General features: G+C 39.8%; 1 long non-coding RNA gene across 2 annotated transcripts; it reads left to right on the forward strand.

The window, feature by feature from the left end:
• The first annotated feature begins 7,533 nt into the window (after positions 1–7,533).
• Positions 7,534–19,172, forward strand: LOC138162065 (uncharacterized). Of its 2 annotated transcripts, XR_011168524.1 has the most exons (4): positions 7,534–7,707; positions 7,790–7,927; positions 12,010–12,087; positions 19,037–19,172. It is a non-coding gene; the product is annotated as an uncharacterized lncRNA (long non-coding RNA). The 2 variants fall into 2 exon arrangements; XR_011168523.1 differs by having other exon boundaries at positions 7,534–7,927.
• Positions 19,173–22,636: the final 3,464 nt, after the last annotated feature.

Raw genomic sequence — 22,636 nt, forward strand, 5'->3', positions numbered from 1 at the left:
CTTTCCTTCCTTCCTTCCTTCCTTCCTTCCTTCCTTCCTTCTCTCCTTCCCTCCCTTTTTCCTCCCTCCCTCCCTCCCTCTCTCTCAGTCTCTCTCCTACATCCATCTCTTTCAGCAAAAGAAATAAATGTCCACATATGAAAGGGGGGTAGTAACTAATAGAAGTATTTGGATAGTTATAAATAAAACAAATGACCTTTTTCTTAGTTATGTGGGCAAGCAAAAGATAATAATATGTTAATTTAATTTTTGAAAACCTTTTCTTTTTATACCACCTTCATTTCCAAGTATATCACACCCCAATCCCAACCACCATCTAGGGCAAAGCATAAAAAAGGAATTCTGCAAAACTAGGCAACACATCAGTCAAGTCCAATATTATATCTCATAGTTTCTATCTCATAGTTCCCCACCTCTGCAAAAATAAAGAAAAGAAAGAAAAAGAAAAAAGAGAGAAAAAGAAAAAAAAGGAGAGAGATGTCTTCTCATAGAGACAATTAGGTAGTACAGTGTATAGAGCACTAGACCTGGAATCAGGAAGACCTGAGTTCAAATCCCACCTCAGACATGTATTAGCTGTGTGACCTTGGGCAAGTCACTTAACTTGTTTGCCTCAGTTTCCTCAACTGCAAAATGGGACTAATGATAGCATCTACCTCCCAGAGTTGCTGTGAAAATCCAATGAGATAATATTTGTAAAGCACTTAGTACAGTGCCTGTAGTAAATGCTATATAAAAATGCTGGGTATTATTATCATATACTTTTTTTCTGGGCACCAAGCTTTTGACCAAGGGAATTTTACCTTCCTTGAGACACACTTTCTCACACATACACATACACATACCTAGTATAGTTGTTAGTATATTGTCTCCTCCAATAGATTATAAGCTCCTTGAGGGCAGGGACTATTTTTACTTTTGTATCCCCAGTGCTTAAATCAGAGCCTAGAACATAGTAGGCACTTAATAAAGGCTTGTTGACTTGGCCTGGTTGGACCATCCCCATGGGGTTGGTATCAGCAGCCCAAGACTCACAAAATCCACACTGAGATATGACTGACTAGACAAAGGGTCTTCTTTCTTCCCTGATGGTTAGTAGAGGTATCTAAGGGTCACAAAGAGGAGTGGCTCCCAGTCTTGTACAAGAACAATCTTGCTGCAAATAGTTCCTTCAAGATGCCAGCAGAAGAGACTTCAATCGATCTGATCAGACCAACTCTTTGGCTAGCCTTTCTCCTCTGGCCAGTAATTGGGTGCTTGGAATAAAAGCAATGATTGAAAGTGACAGCAGCTGTACCATTAAGGAGAACCCCTGTGCCTATGAGACATCCCTATCTCATCCCACTCTCCGTGGTCACATAATGAGCATGGCTCCATCCGTATCCTTGCTTTCTTGCCAGCCTACACCAGTTCTTCTAAGTACTCCCTGTGACATTGTAAACCTAATTGATGCCTAGAAGTTGCTTTCTCCTCACCTGCGCCACTTAGAGACCTTGGTTTCCTTCAAGGTTTAGGCCAAGAGATGCCTCTCCTGTGCCCATGAGTTGTTAATTATTTTCCCTACCTCCAATGATATTTTATATATTTCTTTGTTTACCTACCTAGCATCATAACATAGGAAAGCAGAACTGGCCTATAGGAGACATCCTATAGAATGTGCTCAGTGTTGCCATTCCTGATTTGGTTAACCCTGTGAATTTTAGGTCCTCCTTCCAGTCATGTGTGATCCATGAACGAAAGGCTCGCTCTTGGAATGAGTCTTCTACAAGCTGCAGATCTGGAAGAGCTCAATGGAAAACAAGAGGGACTGTCTAGCCTGTCAGCCTCTCTCTTCCTTTCTGGCAGCGAATTATATTTTGAGCTACCAGAAAGGGGTTTGAAGGAAGGCACAACTTGCTCCAATTTACCCCACTCCATCTTCCTCATGGCCAGGTGTACATGTCCTGACAAAGTAAGACTTTTGTGTCTGTTCCTTTCTGGTCTTGGCTGAATGAGCACCTATCCTAAAATGCCTTGGGAGTTACTTTGTGAGTTCAAGGGTTCTGGGTTCTTATGGGATTGGAGCTGAGCTAGGAGCAGTTCCCAGAACTCTTTAAGAGGACAGCCACCAACAAAGAAGCCTGGCTGGTTGACTAGCAGACATGTACCAGAAAATAGTTTGGACAGGATTTAATTGAGACAAAATAGCAAATGTCTAATTTGCAGTCTCATACACTGCTCTATATTTTGGGGAAGTTTAAGTATCAGCCTCTCTGCTGATTTTAAGAGTTGTTATAAGTTATTACTGAATTCTGTTTTAAGTTTGTTATCAAATTGGTGCTGTTAGCATTCCTTTTGTGTAATATTGAAATAAATGATCTGATTTCTATCATTTATTGAGTATCTTTTTAACTTCCTACTTTTTTGGGGGGAGGGGTGGTGGGAAACCCTAGATGTGAATCAGAACCTACTGAACTGTACATAAAATCATATTTGGGACACCAGCATTAGTTTTTAATGTACTGAAAGGTGTGAGAGAAGGGAGCTTAGCCCCTATTCTCATTTAGAAGCCAGACTCCCCAGGTCTAAACCAAGTTCAAACTACACTCCTGGGTACAGAGCGGGAAGCTGGCATTCGAGTCTACCAATACTTTCCCCATGACGTGATCAGGGCATAGATTTAGGGTTAGAGTAGATCTGTGCCTGGGACTGGGATTAACGTATCAGTCTGAAATGCCAGACTCAAATGGAGCTAGATGTCCATCTCAGAGAAGATCTAGCTTAATCGTCTCATTTTACAGGTGAGGAAGCTGAGGCCAGGAGAAGTTAAGTGACTTTCCCAAGGTCATACAGAAGTAACAGAGCTGTGATTTGAACTTCTCTGACAACAAATCTAGCTCTCATAGGATTATGTGATCATAGATTTAGAGCTGGAGGTCCTTAGAGGTCGTCAAGTCATTCTGCCTTGAGGAAACTGAGAGAAAGAGCTTTAATGACTTGTCCAAGGTCACAGAACTAGTTAAATATCTGAAGCATGATTTGAAACTGGGTCTTTTTTATTCCTAGCCCAGCTTTCTGTGCACTACCAATGCTATCAACTTTAGTAGAAACTAATCCCTGCTGGTTGTGTACTGACAGAAAACCACAGATTAACATTATTTATGTTGCATTATATTCTTTTTAATTTTGCTGAACATTTCCCAGTTACGTTTTAATCGGGTTCAGGATGCACTCTGGAGTCTTACAGCTGCTTGCTGCCTGTAGGCAGTGAATTTGACGTCTGTGTATAACTCTGCACCTCTTCCCTTTCCACTGGACCACAATGCCTCACTCTATAGTACAAACTCCTTGAGAGCAAGAGACTTTGTTTTTCTCTAAGGTATCATGCTGTAGTAGTCAGGAAGCTAGCTTCAGAATCAAGTACTAACTGTGTGAAGCCTGGGCAAGTCACTTCTCATGCTTCTGCTATTAGTGGTCTTAAACTCTCTTTTCCCTATCCAGTGAGAGAATATTTGTATATAAAGTATAAGGAAGTCTATGAGCTTGCTAACCTGGTATAGCAGGGAAATGTTGCGGACTTTGTTTGGGTCTTGGCAAAGCATTTTATAAAAGTCTCCCCCAATATCCTTCATTTACTCATATATGTTAACTATTAAACATATATTAAATGCCTACTATGTGCTAAGCACAGTAGAAAAAAGACAAAGGCAAAAGATAATCCTTGCCCTCAAGAAGCTTACATTCTACACGGGAGATATGACAGCTTTGAGATAAGTAAACCCAGGATATAGCTAAGATAAATACAAAGTGGGGTGTGTGTGTGTGTGTGTGTGTGTGTGTGTGTGTGTGTGTAAATACTGACAAATGGGGGAACCTTGTGGACAAGATAGAGATATAGGGACTTTGGAACTATTTGAAGAATTAGACACAAAGAATGGATATCAATCACTTGATGAAGCATCCAGCACTTAATAAATTCCTATGAGGAGTGGCAGAATGATACAGGAGAAAGGACACTACTTTATGAGTCAGAGGACCTCAGTTCTTGCCTCTGAGAGGATTATCTCTGACATTTACTAGCTATGGAACATTAGGCAAGTCACTTGTACTCCTTGGTCCTCTTTTCCCCATCTGTAGCATGACTGGGGCTGTAAGAGTTGGCCTCTGAGGTCCTTTACAACTCCAGAATTATAGTGTCTCTGATGGACATAGAATCATGAAGACCTGAGTTCAAATCCTTCCTCAAATGAGTACCAGTTATTTGACTGAGGAAGTCACTTAGCCCTGGAAAACATCTGTAAAATAAGGGGTTTGGATCTGATGGCCTGTAAGGTGTCTTGCATCTCTGAATTTATGCTCTTATAATTCCACTACAGATGGCCCCCAAGATCCCAACTGGAGCTCAAAGATCTGATGTTCTGTGCCTGTCACTGGGATCAGCATATCAGTCTGAAACACCAGCCTCAGATGGAGTTAGATGTCCTGAACCTTTGTTATGTACCCTGGGTTTTCCTCCAACCTTTTAAAAAAAAGTAGTGAATTGAATAAGGTCATAGAAATTACAAATTTGCAGATGACATGAAGCCAAATGCTAATGTATTAAATTATAGAAAAAGGGGACAGAAATCTAAATCAAACTGAACCACCTGGGAGAGTGGACTGCGAATAGCAAGATAACCCATGATAGGGAAAAAAAAAGAATGTCACATCCTGCACATCTGTTTAATGAAATCAACAAGATGGTGGGGAGATAGGACTAGGGAGCAAATGAGAGGGAAAGAGACCTGGGGGTGGGGTGGGTGAGGCTTAATGCCTCCATTTGATTGTGAGGTCCTTGAGGTCGTGTTGCCTTTTTCTTTGCCTCTTCAATGCTCAGCATTATGTGCCTGGCACACAGTGGAAGCTTAACAAATGCTTGTTGGCTTGACTTGACTCAATGTACTGGAAGTTCAGTGTGAATTAATTGTGTGATGCAGCAGCTGGCAAAGCGAATTCAATTTCAGGATATGTTAATAGAAGTGATCATAACAAGGGAAGTCTCCATTATATACTGGAGTACATCTAGAATGTGTTGTCCAGTCGTGGGACCCATATTTTAGTAGGTATCTAGAATGGTGAGAGGATGCTAGGTCATGCCATACTAGTATCAGAAGAGTGTAGACTCCTTGAGGGCAGGAACTTTTTCATATTTGTCTTTGTGTCCCCTCACCCAGCAAGGTATCTTGCATGTAACAGGTGCTCAATAAATGCTTATAAGATAAAATTGGTTGAAGGGATGGAAATTTCTGTCTTGGCGAAGAGAAGTCCTAACAGACATCTTCAAGTGTTGGAAGGATAGATTTAGGACTGGGAGGGATGTTAGAGAGCACGGAGTCAAAACAGCCCAAGAAAATTCAAGGGATCTGTCCAAGGTCACACAGCTTCTAGGTAATGGATATTAAATGAACCCAAGTGTTCTGACTCTAGATCTTTTCTTCATTCCTGTACACCATACTCTTTTTCTTACTTTACTTAGCTCCAAAGAACAGAATTAGGAACCAGTTTATAGAAGTTATAAGGAAGTAAAATCCAACCCAATATGAGAAAAAAAATTCCTCATAGTTAGAACTTCTCAAAGCCAGAAAGAACCCCTTCACAGATAGTGAGTTCTCTGTTAAGGGCATTGTATAAGGGATTAATGATTTGGGCAAAAGTTGGACAGTTTGGACCTTTTATATCTTTTTTTTATTGTTGTTCAGCCATTTTCAATTTTGTCGATTCTTTGTGGTTTTCTTGGCAAAGATATTGGAGTGGTTTGCCATTTCCCTTTTACAGTTCATTTTACAGATGAGGAAACTGAGGCAGAGTTAAGTGACTTATCCAGGGCCACACAGCTAGTAAGCGTCTGAGGCTGGATTGAACTCAGGGAGATGAGTCCTCCTGATTCTAAGCCCAGTGCTTTATCCACTGCACCACCTAGCTGCCCTATACTGTCCTTTTAAACTCTTCAGTTATAATTATTAATAGATTTCTTTCTTCAAATGAATTAAAATAAACTACTATCTGATAAACACGAGAATACAAATTTCTTGGGGAAGAACTGCCTATTTGACAAGAACTTCTGGGAAAAATGGAAAAGTTTGATGAAAAGTAGAATTGGACAAGCATTTTACATTTACAACAACAGATATATATATATATATACACATACACATACATATACATACATATATATATAACCTGAATATTAAAGATCACACTATTAAAACAGTTAGGAAAAAACCAACTCAGATACCCTTTGTAGCTATGGCAAGGGAAGAATTCTTTGCCAAATAATGAATAGAGGTGGTCACAAAAGACAAAATAAATAATTTCAACGACATGAAATTGAAAAGCTTTTGTACAAACAAAATCAATACTAAAGGCTCATTTCAGAAGGAAAGCTATAAAATGAGAAAAGAATCTTTGCATCAAATATCTCTGATAAAGGTTTGATATCCAAGATGGAAACAGGAAAAGTTATTTCTTATGTAGACCTAAACTAACTCCCTACTCCTTTGTTTCATTGGTGCTGTCTCTGCTCTCTGGGGCCACACAAAAATAATTTGAATTCCTCTTCCATATGAAGGGAGCTTTCATTTGACAGTTCTTTAAATATATGAAGCTATCACGGCTAGTATAAGAATTCAATTCTCCAGGATAAACATACCAATTTTCTGCTAACATTTCCCTCAATATCTTATGCCAAAGTTTGAGCAATGACACAGAGGAGCTATGGTTCCCAGATCCCTCATCTTGGATGTCCTCCTCTTGATGGGTTCTAGCTTATCAATGTCCCTCCTAAAATGAGATCCCTCCTAGAAAAGAACTTCTTTAGCTATGGACAATGAGTCGAACTCAATCACTTTACAGATGGGGAAACTGAGACCCAGAGATGGGAAGTTATTTGCCTAGGGTGAGATAGGTATTAAGAGTGTCTGAGGCAAGTTTGAACAAAGGTTTTCTTGGCTCTAAGTGCTATGCTCTGTCATCTATGCCACCCCATAACTTACTCAGCAAGAATGTGATAAGGCTATTGCCATCATCACTACCATTGGAGGCCAAGGTTACACTAGTGTTTCTGACAACTAGGTAGACAGGTTTTTAGCAGCCAGGTCACTCTGTTGAAGGGGAGTTAAATTTGCCTTCTCATGCAAGTGTTCTTGTTAATGATGGACCATCATAATCACTGAACAGCTGCCCTGTTCTCTCCCCATTCAGTGCTGCTCTCAGACAAAGAACTCAGAACTACCGCTGACACCTCTCCCTTATTGTTTTGATTACTCAGCATTCATATGCTAGAAATTTCTGGTTTCACTGTATGAGCTTCCAAGAATCTGAGAATTGGATGGGAAAAACACATTCCCTAATCTCTAAATAAAACATTTAAAAACTCCATCTTTCTGAGAAGGGCCCATAGTCTTCACCAGATTGCCAAAGGGCTCTAAAGGGTTAAGAACCCTGGATGATGTCTGAGATCAGTCTGATAGAGGCTGCATTTTTTTTTTCTGAAAAGACCAGGAAATGCATACTTTAGGCAGACTACTCATTCATTAGCTTTCAAGGAGAGGGTGAGCCCTCAAACAGAATGATTTGCAATGGTGTAAACAATCTGCCTCAAAATGTTTATTTCTTCCCAAATATTCAAGTTTTCTCCATCTTTCTTAAGTGCATCTTTCAAACAAATTCAGACTTCTATTGATTCTGGAGGTAGGCCAATCAATTACCTGCCCCTCCCAGGGCAACAATGCGCTGGCTTTACTTTGGGGATTTTTTTTCTTTCTTCCCACAGTGTATTTTCAGAAGGTTGCCATTTAGCAGATTGTGCTTGACTCTGCCAGAAAAGAAGGAACCACAGGCCAGACTGCTACCAGAATGCTGAAAATGCATCAATATGCGAGAATTGTGAGCATGGTCCCCACAGCTGTCTGTGAGTATTGAACTTGATGTCTCTATGTTTTCTGCCCATCTACTCAGGGGCCATTCCCCCCTACTGAGGTTATGGTTCTTTATGCGTAATCTATGCTATCTGCCGGGACAGTGACAAATCATCCGAGAAGGGTGGAAATTGACGTGTTCCCCGTATTTGGTGTGAACAGAATCGAAGTCGTCACGGCCATTGTTGGCACTCCCATGTCAGTGACTTGACTGGTGGGATGCATGTGTGAAATATGATGTGGCAAGTGTTGGGAAAGGATCCCTGGTTTCACTAGAAGGGTGAAAATCAATGGTCAAAAATGTCAGTCTTTGGTTTTGCATACTTGTTAAGCAGGGTTAATGACTGATATTATATGCATGTGTGCATAACTATGGATGTGTATTGGACTCTGGAGTCAGAGGACCTGAGTTTAAACATCACCTCTTATACTTGATACCTATGTGACTCTGGGCAAGTCACTCAAACTTGGGTCTTATTTTTCTCATTTACATAATGAGGGGATTGGGTTAGATCAGAGTTTATTAATCCAGGATTCAAAATTTGTTTTAGAAAATCTTTGGATGACTGCATCTTAATGTAATTAGTTTCTTTTATAATTCTGTGTATTTTGTTTTATGCATTAAAAAAAAATTCTGAGGTGGGCCCCATAGGCTTCACTGGGCTGCCCAAGGGGTTCGTGAATGGCACAAAAAGGGTTAACAATGAACTCCTGGATTAGATGGTTTCTAAATCCACTTCCAGCTGTGGATCTATTTATTTGTAAACTTAAGAGTTAATGACCAAGTAAGTCTATTTAAAGTTAGGTACGACTAACTTCCCAGGACCAGTTTAATCCTTTCCACTTAGGAATATTAAAAAAATAATAGAGGTGTCAATGGGTTCTTAGTAATGTAGACGTCAAATTATTCTTGACTTGTGATGAGGAGAGAAAACACAACAATGAGCTCATTAGAAGGTGTTAGTTCGTGTAGCAGCCCTCAGCTTGGCTCTGCTACTGGCCTTCAGGTTAGGATGGAAGAAGGCAGCTGCTGTATTTCCTGCTTCTAGAGTCTGCTCTCTTACTGCTCTACACCAGGATCCCTTGTAGGTGTGTTTTTCAATATTAATCATGCCAGTGGACACAACTAATCTGAAGGAAAGGCATTTACTGAAATAGCATAGTAAGAATAATAGCTATAAATCATCAAGTAGTAATCCAGCGGTCTATTGGTCAATGATTTCATCTTCACCCTGGACTACATCTACTGAATTCTTGTTGCCTCCAAGTAAAAGTGGACAGGCAAGAGAAATGCACAAACCTGAGTTTGCTGGTGTAAACAGGGCTATCTCTACTGACTTGTCAGGGTTATGGAACTGTGGAGACCCCATGGGAGGACACATATAAGACACATTCTTTGGAACTGGTGGAGATCTATCATTTTTATCCAATGAAGCCCAGACATAGACTTTCAGTTAGGCATTCTAGGTGGAATCATGCCCTATTTAATTTTGATACCAATTCCATAGCCAAGAAAGGGTTTTAATCGACAGGCTGCCATTATTAAAAAAACAAAAACAAACTAGTATGGGCAGGGAATTCACATTGATGATGATTGTACCTTAAGGTTTGCAAAGAGCTTTGGCTATATTATCTCATTTAAACCTACCAGTAGTCCTGTGAAGTGGATACTACTGGCGATATTATCTCCATTTTACTTCTGTTAATTTTTTAATTGATTCTCTTTTCTTTTTTAAATATCACAGTCACTTTCTATTTACTCCATAGCATCATAGTCATAGAGTTGGAAGGGACCTCAGAAGGCTTCTGGTCAAACACTCTTATTTTACAGATGAGGAAACAGAGACCCAGAGAAGGAAGTGACTTGCCCAAGGTTGCACAAGTAGTAGGTGGGATTAGAAACAGGATCCTCTGACTCCAAATTCATTTCTCTCTCACTGCCTATCATATAACTTCCCCAACCACATCTACGTCTCCCTTTTAAAATATATTTATTTTCCCCAATTATTATGTATTATTTTGCTTTCTCTCTCTCATCTTCCTTTTCAATCCTGACTGGCTGTCATGAGGCAAGTATTTAATAAACTCTCTCCACCTTAGTTTCCTACTCTTTTCCACTATGAAAAAAGTATAGTTTTCCTTGTAACCAATAGTTATAGGCAAGAAAAATAAATGCACATATTGATCATATCTCAAAATGTGTGTCTTATTCTGTGCCTCTAGTCCACCAGCACTCTGTCTCTCCTATGTGGGAGATGTGGTTTACCAACAACCTTCTGAAATCGTGATTGGACACCACAATTAGTAGAGTTCTGATATATTTTAATGTTGCAACTTTTATATCATTATGGTTATTGTGGAAATTGTTGTCAGTTCATGGAAATATTCCCAGGTTTTTTTGAATTTTAAATATTATTTATATTTTTATATGAATACTTTTTAATAAATAAATAATATTGCGTTATATTCAAATGCAGCAGTTTGTTTTGCTGTTTCACAATTTATGGGCATGCATCTATAAAAATATGACTTCCTTCCTCCCTTCCTCCCTCCCTCCTTTCCTTCCTTCCTTCCTTCCTTCCTTCCTTCCTTCCTTCCTTCCTTCCTTCCTTCCTTCCTTCCTTCCTTCCTTCCTTCCTTCCTTCCTTCCTTCCTTCCTTCCTTCCTTCCTTCCTTCCTTCCTCTGTGTCTTTCTGTGTTTTTCTCTCTGTCTCTGTCTCTCTCATCTATTGGACCTTCAGACCTTTGATCTCCTTGGGGTACATGACCACTAGTAGGGTAACAATAATGAGCTGGCCCTTTTCCTCAGAACCAGGAGGGCTACATCTGTCCCCCAGGGTGCTAGAGTTGAGGAATTGAGACTATCTTTTTTCTACTGTCATGGCCTTGGGCCCCTACTGGCCTATGTTTCCCCCGTTTGTTAGGGGTCCAGTTACGAGGTACTATGTGTAATTACCTTCGGACCTTAACTCGTCTGCTCCATTGATCCACTTTTCTGTCTTGTTATGAGCACTAAAGAGTGTTGGTGCTTTGTAGTCTAGTTGGCGGTATGGCCATGTGAAGCCCCACTCTTTGCTACTTCTCTTATCATTTTCCTTGATATTTTTCATCTTTTTTCCTTCAGTTGAACTTTTGAATTATTTTTTCTAGATCTACAAAGTAACCTTTGGAGAATCTGATTGAATGATAATAAATCTATAAATTAACTCACGTGGTATCATTATTGTTTATATTGGCGTGGCCCAAACATGAACAATTAATGACTCCTCAGTTTTCAAAGTTCTCTTTATTTCTCTAAAGAGATCTTTGTAGGAGTAACACAAAGGTAATAAACATTTATTAAACACTTACTCTGTGTCAGGTATTGTGTTAAACACTTTCCAAATATTATCTCACCCAATCCTCACAACAGCCTTATGAGATAGGTGCTATTGTTAGGAATACAAGTCCAAGAGTTGTTAGGAATACAAGTACATGGTCCCTGTGCTCATGGAACTTAAATCTTAATTGAGGGGAAAACAATGCATATAGGGGAGTGATGGAGAGGGGATTTTGTCTGGGAAGTCACAGGAACAGTGAAATGAGTCATAGGGCAGTAAGTCGTCATGCCCTTTCAGGAAAGCAATGACAGCCTTAATTTGATTATTGCATAGAAAGGTGTGTGTGTGTGTGTGTGTGTCTGTGTCTGTGTCTGTGTGTATTTGTGTGTGTGTGTTGCAGGGTGGGTGGGAATAATTGTGTTGTTTGCAAGGTAATCCAAGATGTCCGGGGTGAAGGAGTGTGAAGACAAAGTAGTGGACTCTCAGATGAGTGCATTGGGAGGTTTTATGATCTTGAAATTAAAAAGTCAGAAATTTTGGAGGTTACCATGATATAATTTCTATGTCCATGAAATGTATGCATGGGCCAAGGAGTCAGTGGGGAGAGAAACTGGCCTCCATAATTCAGTCCCTTTCTACTCCATTGCAGATGTCATTTTTTATTTCATTGGGCTTTAGTGCTAATCTCTCTCTCTCTCTCTCTCTCTCTCTCTCTCTCTCTCTCTCTCTCTCTCTCTCTCCCTCTCTCTCACCAGGTCAGGATTCTACTCTTTGCTGGCAGTGGAGTCAAGTGGTTGAGATGTCTTACATTAGTATTCCTGACATGCGTGGAGGTATGTGGAGGTATTGGGAGATGTAAGAAGGAGAAATAGTTAGTGGCTTCTGTTGGTAAATAATTAGGCTGGCTACAACTGTGGTGCCTTAAAAATGAAACCTAATTAACTTATTTATTTAATTTAAAAAAGTTTTAATTAGCAAACATTTATTTTAATCCCCTTCCACCATCATAAAAAAGAAAAAAAAAAGAGTCTTTGAAGTTAATGTCTAGTACAGCAAAGTGAATTCCTACACTGGCTATGTCTTAAAATATGTGTCTTGTTTTGCTTCCTGAGTCCCCTCCCCCCACGTATGTTCATCATCGGTGCTCTGAAAGCGGTCCTTGCATTGATCAGTGTTCTCAAAGGCTTTCAAAGTTGCTTATCTTTACAATGCTGCTTTTGTACAGAATGTGCTGGGGCTATACTTAGGATCACAGGATCACAGCTCTGAGATAGAGGTTTGTTATTTTGACCTCCTCACTTTGTATATGGGGAAACTGAGGCCCATAGAGATAACATGAATGGCCCAAACTCACACAGGTAGTCATGAATTGTGATTCAAACCCAACCCTTAGCTCTAGAGTCAGGGATCCTGTCCCCTGTTTAGTGGATGCTGGTAGGATTCGTTTTCTGATCTATAATGATCAAGTCATTCTGAAATAGTTTAGAATGCACCTCTGAAAAGTCCTGTGTCTCCTCCAAGGATGCCTGGGCTTACCTTCCACTCTGGACTTTTGGGGCTTTCCATCCGCATTCAGTAGAAATAATCTTTTTATTCTTTAATTTTAAAATTTTATTTCATTTTATTTTTCGACATTCATTTCCACAAGATTTTGAGTTCTAAATTTTTTCCCCATCTCTCCCCTACCCCCCATCCCAAGATGGCATGTGTTCTGATTACCTCTTCCCCCGGTCTGCCCTCTTCTCCATCCCTCCTATCCCTCCCTTACCCCATTACTTTCTTATAGGGAAAGATGGATTTCTGTATCCCATTGCCTGTATATCTTATTTCCCGGTTGCATGTAGAAACAATTTTTTAACATTTGTTTTTAAAGCTTTGAGTTCTAGATCCTCTCCCTTCTTCCCTTCTCACCCAGTCCTGGTGAGAAGACAAGCAATTCAATATAGGTAATACATGTGTAGTTATGCAAAACATTTCCGTAGTAGTCACATTGTGAAAGACTAACTATATTTCCCTCCATCCTATCCTGCCCCCACTTATTCTATTTCTCCTTTGACACTGTCCCTTTTCAAAAGTGTTTGCTTCTGACTGCTCCCTCCCCCAATCTGCCTCCCTCAGTAAAAATAATCTTAGAGAAGATACATCGCCATCTCCCCTGCTGCAGTGCCCTTAGGATCATGGGACTTTTCCTTCTGACCTGCACCTCAAACTTACATGTGTTGCTTCTTCCTATTAGAATGTGAAGGCCATAGTACATAGAGCACTGGCCCTGGAGTCAGGAGGACCTGAGTTCAAATCCAACCTCAGACACTTGACACACTTACTAGTTGTGTGACCTTAGGCAAGTCACTTAACCCCGACTGCCCTGCCTCCTCTCCTCCAAAACCCCCCTAACAAACCCAAGTGGGGTCATGGAGAGTTGGACGTGACTGAATATTAATGAGAATGTGAGCTCCCTGGTCTCCTTTTCTCTTTGCATTATCAACTCCTGATATAATGCTTTATACACAGTAAGCACTTATCCAATGCTTTTCCATTCACTCTCCAGTCTAAAACTCCCACCCATGGCTACCCCTCCCTTACATGCATTATTGTCTTCTATTAGAATAGATGCTCCTTGAAGGCAGGAGCCAGCTCACTTCTGTATCCTCAACACCTAAAATAGCACGTGGCACATTGGTTGTTGCTGTGTCCACCCCTTCGTGATCCCACAGACCATATGATGTCTATGTGCTTTTCTTGGATAAGGGCCTGGAGTGTTTGCTATTTCCTTCTCCAGTGGATTAAGGCAAACAGAGGTTAAGTGACTTGCCCAGGGTCACACAGCTAGTGACTGAGGCCAGATGGGAACTCAGGTCTTCCTGATTCCAGGCCCAGCACTCTATCCATTGTACCATATAACTGCCTCTTCACATAGCAGACAATTAATAAATGCTTTTTTAGCTATTTCATTTTAATTGATACTTTATTTGGAGAACAATTTTGTCTGGAGGAAATATACCTCTGAGTATATTCTGGTATCTCAAATGTTTAGGAGCCCTTCTAAGAAGGATTTCCCATGAGGAAGAGGCAGGTGTGGGTAGCAGTCAGGTCGATGCTATTACCTGACTGGATGCTGCTGGGGGGGTCTAATGATAAAGTTGGTCTGAATCAATCTAGACTCAATCTCTGAGTCTCTGCCGACTCAACCTGAAGTGATGCTCGAGAACCCCAGACATAACAGTCACGACTCTACGATGTGCTTATTAGTCCTTGAAGGCAGACAGGGTATGTGTCATAGAAGGAGAATGAAAGACTTTTTTGAGTTTAGTCAAACATCTTCAGATATTTTTCAAATAGTTTGGGTTTGGCAGGTCCCAAAAAGCCTTCTGCCAAGACCTCTTTCCTATAATTTTTTTTATAAGTGCATTTCAAGGGAAATTTAATCTGTATATTTCTGATTCTGCTACAGTCATCAAAAATCTAGATTTTGAAAAAGAGCTGCTCAATGTCCAGGGAGCTTTAGGAAACCTTTTCCAAGTTTTATCTTGCTCTATTTAAGGTTGAAGCAGTCAATTAAATATTGCCTGTAATGGGGAATAAATGTAAAAACACACAGACACAAGCACGTATATATTCCATTCTCAAATGGCCAAATGGAGCCTACCCAAAAGGAGATGATGATGATGATGATGATGATGATGATGATGATGATAAGTGACATTATAAAGTACTTGCAAAATTCACAGGAAACCAAAATTGGAGCTGGAAGGGTTCTTAGAAGCAATCTAGTCCAGTTCTCTTACTGTTGAATTACTAAGATTGAAAGGGGTTAAGAGAATCTCCCTGGGTCACACAGGTAATGAGGAAGCAGCAGTTGAGATTTTAGCTGAATCTAGCACTTTTCCCATTGTACCATGTTGCATCCATTATCCATTTGATTTCCACCACAACCTCACGAGGTAGGGAGGACTGATCATCAACTACTTGATCCAATTTAGTGATAAAGATGGATTTCTGTTAGTCCCACAAACACCCCCAGAGAGTAGGTATTCTCTCCAACAGCAGAGTACATTCTGAACCTAACAGTAAGCTCTCTATGACTCTCAAAGAACTGGCTACCTCTTTTTCCTTTCTCTGTCTCCTTTGTGGGTGCCAACGCTTATGTGTTGATCCAATGGTTTAGGGTACGTAGGCTGATCCAATCAGACTGTCTCTTGACATCCACCTATTGGGGAAAATACCTTGGGTCACTCCTTTTGTTTCTACTGAATATTCATGAAGTTAAATCACATAAGCATGCTATGACGCACAAGTCTTTAATCATGACAACGAGAAAAGGAATAAGATAAATTACATAAAGTGTTTCATTTAGCCTGGCTTCTGTTGTACCTTCTCAAATCCAACGTCAAACTCTTTGACTATAGGCAAGCCCAACATAGACCTTAAAGAACACACAGTTAAGGTATTTGGACTAAAACTTCCTTGAAGGCATCTAAAGACCCCCCCCCCCCCCCCCCCATCTACTGGTAATTGGATTAGTTGCTAATTCCTCTCTTGGGCAAGTTTGTCTTCATCCAGTGCTAGATTCCCTGCCTGTGGTCATCTCTTCAGTAACTTATACATTCATATACAATGTATACATTCACCACACGCCCTTGGGCACTTGCCCTCTTCCCAGGGGATGTAGCCTCAATGCTAAAGTCTTATTGTAGAAAAGTATTTGCAGTGCTAAGAGGCAGGTTATTGATGGCCATTTTGGTCTCTCTCATTTTTCTCCTTCAAAAAAGTTCAAGTATCTTATTCCTTACCATAACTTCCCCTAAACTGATCGCAACACCATCTGCTCTAAAGTTTGGTGGGCAGGTCTGGGCTGGGGATGATTAGCTCAACTAAGCGAGAGGAAGAGGGATCAGAGTTGAAGAAATTCAGATTGAGATTAAGCTCCTTATTCCTGGTTGCCCAGATATAAAGTACTGGAGATGGTATTCAAATTTAAGAGTCTTCATTCCAAATACAGTACTCTACATTTAAAAAAAATGAATTTAATTTTTCTAATTAACAAAAATCTGTTTTTTCTTCCTCCTATTCTTCTCTCTTGAAAAAAGAAAAAGAAAACCCTGTGATAAATATGCATAGTCAAGCAAAATTAATTCCCATATTAGTGTTGTATAAAAATGTGTGTTCTAATTTGCACTGACTCCACCAAATCTCTCTCAAGTTGTGGATAACATGTTTCTAATGATTTCTAATAGGGTGTGGGCATTTCATTGACCAGAATTCATAAATATTTCAAATATGTTTGTGTTTACAATGTTGTTACTTTGTATAAATTGTTCTGCTTCTGTTCACTTTACTATGAATTAAATCAGACAAGTCTTCCAAGGATTCTCTGGACTGTCCCTTTCCTCATTAGGAGGTCTATATATATTAATTAAATCACAGTTTTTGTCCAAAAAAAGGTGTGCCAATTAATAGGGTAAGGTTATTTTAGATTAAAGGTTGTCAATCTGGGATCCACGGAAGATGTTCATGATTAGATTTTCCCTTGGGAGGGAAAAAATGATATCTTTATTTTTACTAAATCTAACTAAAATTTAGCATTTACTTTGATTATGAATGTAGGCAATAAAGCATATTTCAGCACCCGTGACTTTTTCCCCAATAGAAATTACAGGTATTTTCATATTGCCTTACAGTTGTTACAGATGTTTTGAAGTATCATTTATACTCATCATTACTTTAAAATTACTATAGTTACCAGTTATGCTGTTGGATCATATGAGATCACAGTCTTCCTCTCTATAGACTGTATTTTAATATAGCTGGTTTCCTTTTATAATCACTTATAGTTCATTTCACACATTTAAAGATGTTATTTGGAGAAGGGCTTTACCAGACTGTCAAGAGGGTATGTGATTCAACATGTTTAAGAACCCATGGTCTAGATTATATTCAAGATCCTTTTCAAATATCATTTGTATTATCTCCACAAGAGATGAGCAAAGGCAATGGAGCAGGCTTGCTGCTACCCAGGGAATCTATGCTCCCCAAAATAAAGTCCTCCCTGACTCCAGTCAAAATAAAATACAAGCTAGAAGGACAGGAAAACTTCACTGCTCTAGATCCAAACAATTCAGACAGAAATGGGCTGTGGTTAAACTTTGTTCTATCTTTGAATAAGGTGTTTTATTCCACCTTCTTTCCGTTATTATTTATGAATCCCCTATCTATCATGTGAATAGAAGAGTGTTAGTCGAGTAAAGCAAATGAGAAGGTGTGGTCACTATCTCTCCTTTAAGAAAATTAGTAGGGTAAGAAAAATTTACTTATGGCACATGGTGCTAGAGGGTATGCACTAAATAAATTACAATTGAAATAAATATCCAAGCCTAACAATTGGAGAGAGGAGGCAGGGTGTGCTGGTAAATGTTTAACAATCAGTTCTCCAGGAAAAAAAATGCACAACACACTTTTAAGTTTATTCTGATTAATTATTAAATTAATAATTTAATCTGAATTATTCACACTTTCCCATTATTTTCTTCAGTCTATAAAGTTAAGAAAACAATAATTCAAGCCCTGATTTGTCAGCTTCTAAGGTATAAATACTCACACAGAAAATAAAAATTGGCTGTTGGGAGCTGGTTAGAGCTGGTTCCAGCATAACTCTGAAAATGGCTAAACAAATGATAGTGTATGACTATAATGGTACATTATCATGCCATAAGAAAGAATGAAATTCTTCCCAGGTTAGGGCAAAATAGGAAGACTCTCTCTGAACTGATAGAGAATGAAGAGAACTAGGAGAACAATTTATAGAATGATGACAACTTCATAAAGGTAGACAACTTTGAAAGACTTTAGAACTTAGATCAAGGCCATGACCCTCCAATTTCCCCTTTCCCCCTTTTGTCCACTCTCCCTCCCCACCCCACCCTGGGGACTGTCCTACTCAATAAACTGAAATGACTCCCTGTTTCCTCTATGATAAAATATGAGCTCCCTTGTTCAGATTTGAAATCCTTTTCAACTTAACTCCAATTTCTCTTTCTAGCCTCATTGCAAATGACTACCCCTCTCCAGCTCTGAGATCCAATCAGACTGGTCTTCCTGTACTTTATACATGCCATGTAATCTTCCATCATGTCACCTTTGCACTGGATATTCCTCATGCCTGCAATACACTCTCTCTTGACTCTTACTAACACTTTTTTCCTTCAAGGTACAAGTCAAGCACTGACTTTTACATGAACCCTGTGTCGATTTTCCTCTTCCCTTACCTAGTGCCCTCTTTCCCTAAATAACTTTTATTTAACTACCTTGTATTTGTTTATTTGTCTATAATGCAAGTATTAAAGATTGTCTCTCTCCCCCTCCCCTTCTCTCCTCTCTCTCTCTCCCTCTCTCTCTCTCTCTCTCTCTTTCTACTTCTGTCTCTCTCTCTCTCTCTCTTTCTTTCCCTCTCTCTCTCTCTCTTTCTGTCTGTCTCTGTCTGTCTCTCTCTCTGTATACACATAGACACAGACACACCTATTAGAATGATGTAAGCTCCTTAAGAGTTGGGATTGGTTTCTTCTTTGTACTTGTATCTCCAGTGCCTGGCACAGTGCCCTGACAAACAATGCTTCATAAATGCTTCCTGATTGATTGGTTGATAGATCATAGTCCAAATACCTCATTTTAAAGATGAGGAAACCGAGGCCAAGTAGGGTTAAGTCACTTGTCCAAGAGTAGTAAGTGGAAGATCTGGGATCCATAGGCAGGCCCTGAGATTCTTTTTGTAACTTTTTCATTTTACAGATGGGAAAATTGAAGTTCATCTAGAGGAAGGAGCTTGTCCAAGGTCACCAGATGAGTCATTGAACGGAATCCAGATGCCCTAATTCCTGGTCCAGTGGTCTTCCCACTTGTGTGCATGGAAACCATGTCAGTGAAATGTTCAGGCACATTGTTTCGGCCCTTCTACATATCCTTTCCCCCACCCATCCTCTCCCCAAGACACTGTGTGGTTAATAATGTTAATAAAAACAGGGGGTATAGTGGCTTGAGCATTGAGCTTGGAGTCAGGAAGATTCTGCCTGAGTTCAAATCAGCCCCAAACACATATAGACCAGCTATATGACCTTGGGCAAGTCACTTAACCATGTTTGCCTCAGTTTCCTCATCTATAAAAATGAGCTGGAGAAGGAAATGGCAAATCCCTCCAGTATCTTTGCCAAAAACCCCCAGAAAGAGAGTCATGGAGAGTTGTACATGATTGAAAGGACTGAACAACAACAATAACAGGAATAATAGCATTTATATAACACTTTATGGACTACATTTTAAAGTATTTTACACCTGTTATCTCATCTGCCTCTTAGGTAGACATATTATTATCCTTGCTTTACAGATGAGGAAACTGAGGCTGAACAAGGTTGAGTAACTCACCATGGTTACACAGCTGATAAATTTCTTGGCTTAGAGTCTACTCACGGTGCCACCAGGAGGTCTAGAGGAGCTGGCCTAGTGGCTTTCTCTTAGATGTCCTGGAGCTTGAAGAAACAGTGTGAGGGCTGGCAGGACGGGGCCAGGAGGACAGTAGAGTGAGGAGACAGGTTTCTTGACCTCTGATCCTGGGGGCTGGCCAGGAGCACAATCAGCCTCACAATAATTAATAATTAGGGGAGGAAAAAGGTCAGCAGGACTCCTCAGGCTGGTAGCTACTGCTTGTCTTGATGACAAATTGTCTTGGAGTTCAGCAAAATCAGTCTCTTGCAAAGATCTATGCACCATTAATAAACATGACAGGGCATGTATATACAAAGGAATAATTTAGAGGGTATTTCTAGGAAATTCAATCATTTTAAAAGCCTACGCAATCAAAGCAGACAGACAATGCAATGTAATAGAGAGAGTGCTGGACTTTTGGATCAAGAAACTTAGATTCCAATCCAGACTTCGGTCTTTAGCTGCTGTGTGAACCACGGGCAAATGACTGACTCTCCCTGAACCTTAGTTTCCTCATTGTTATTTTTGTTGCTTGTCCTTTGCTCTCAAAGAGGACCATTACATCAGGGAGGTGAGGCCACCACATGGAAGTGAACTGGATTTAAGTGAGGCAGGGCTAGGCAAAGCCACCAGCCTCATTCTCTCCTCCAGAGCCATCTGGGTCCAGTGACAAGAAACAGATAAGGATGACTGAACATGGCCTCGGTTGAAGTGGGAGGCCTTGGCCTTTTAAAATGAAGGTCTTTCCCAGGTTTTGGGTTGTCTGAGGTAATGCCCGTTCAGTGATCATGGCTAAGTAAGAAAGGAAGCAAAGACAGACAGCCAATGCAACCAAGATTAGAAGGGAAGCAGAAAGCTGGGAAACAGTTTTTACAACTAGTGTCTCTGATAAAGGCCTCATTTCTCAAATATATAGAGAACTGAGTCAAATTTGTAAGAATGCAAATCATTCCCCAATTGATAAATGGTCAAAGGAGATATGAACAGGCAGTTTTTATATGACAAAATTAAAGCTATCTATGAAAAAATGCTCTAAACCACTATTGATTAGAGAAATACAAATCAGAACAACTCTGAGGTACCACACCACTCAAATTGCCTAACATGACAAAAAGGAAAATGATAAATGTTGGAGAAGATGTGTGAAAATTGGCACACTAATGCATTGTTGGTGGAGTTGTGAACTGATCCAACCATTCTGGAGAGCAATTTAGAACTATGCCCACAGGGCTATAAAACTGCATATCTTTGACCCAGCAAAACCAGTTCTAGGTCTGTATCCCAAAGAGATCATAAAAATGGGAAAAGGACCCACCTGTACAAAAATATTTATAGTAGCTCTTCTTTTTCTGGTGGCAAATAATTGGAAATTGATGGGATGTGCATCAACTGGGGAATGGCTGAACAAGTGGTATATGAATGTAAGGAAATACTATTGCTCTATAAGAAAAGATGAGCAGGTGGGCTTCAGAAAAACCTGGAAAGACTTATGCGAACTGAAGCTGAGTGGTATGAGCAGAACCAGGACACTGTACACAGTACAACAACCAACTATGATAGACTTAGCTCTTCTCAGTAATGCAATGATTCAAGACAATTCCGAAAGACTCTGGAAGATGCTATCTATATCCGGAGAAAGAACTATGGAGTCTGAATGCAGATCGAAGCTGACTATTTACTCTCTCTCTTTCTTTGCCTATATCAGATTGCACCCTGTCTTGGGGAGGGGAGAGAATAGAGAGGGGGAGAAAATTTAGAACTCAAAATCTTATGGAAGTGAATGTTGAAAACTAAAAATAAACACTTTTTTTTTTTTTTTTAAGAAAGAAGGTAAAGAATGGCCTCTGTTATCTAGTAAAAAAAAATCAGTATGGGAGGGAAAGTCCCTCTGGGTTTCCAACCCAACAGAAACAATTGTTATTTACATTCACTCTGAGTCAATCAGGGCCCAAACAATGACCAAGTGGGTCTTGACCTGGGACCTATTTTTGGCCAATCAATGACAGTCAGAGTGATTTGGGTTTGTAATAGTGAAGGCATGAAGTTCTAGGCAGAACTAGGTCTAGAGAGAAACTAGGCTAGTCCAGTGGTGGCAAATACAAATAGAAATAGATCCCTGCTTGCTACATATTGATTTAGGGAACCAGAAACTGATATTACCTTTGTTGTATTGTATTTTTATTTATTTTACTAAACATTTCCCACCTAAATTTTCATCTGGTTCCAGCTTCACTAGGGAGTTTTGCTTGCTGCTGGGGGCCACAAGTTGGCTGCCCGCCAGTGCTTTCCAAACTTTTTTGAGCTTGAGGATTCCTTTTTAATTAAAAAAAAAAATAACAAATCTTGCATCTTCACATGAGAGTAACCTTACTGCTAGTATCTCTTGAGTGAGAAAATACATTGATGGAAAGGGTGCTCTAAATTCTAAAAGCAAAAGTGTTTTTAGATGAATGCTTATTTTCTGAAAATGCAAATGTTAAGTACACGAATTTGAAAAACCCTAATGCCCAGATGTGTGAGTTCTATTATTTATTCAGTCCACAAAAGCTATGTTTGCTCATTTATTACACTGGATCGTTCAGCGATTTAATGAGAGGGACCCTTTGCAATAACGCTGCAGCCCCACCTGGCTGGGAATTATTGCTCGATACCAAGGCTCTTAACCTTTTTTTGTATTCTGGACTCCACTGGCGGTCTGGGGAAACCTATGGATCCCTTGCCAGGATATTGTTTTTAAATGTATAAAGCAAAATACGTAGGATTATAAAGGAAAGCCAAGGTGAGTGAAAATAAAGATTTCTTTTTTCCCATACAAGTTCATGTACTTTATAAAATCTATCGACAAACTTTATAAAATCTATATGGACCCTAGGTTTGGAAACCTGAAGGTATAGACTTTAGGTAAGCAGA

This window comes from Petaurus breviceps, unplaced genomic scaffold, assembly GCF_028583685.1.
Source record: "Petaurus breviceps papuanus isolate PSGF00001 unplaced genomic scaffold, PetGlider_PUasm1.0 186, whole genome shotgun sequence".
In the NCBI taxonomy this organism is placed as follows: Eukaryota; Metazoa; Chordata; class Mammalia; order Diprotodontia; family Petauridae; genus Petaurus; species Petaurus breviceps.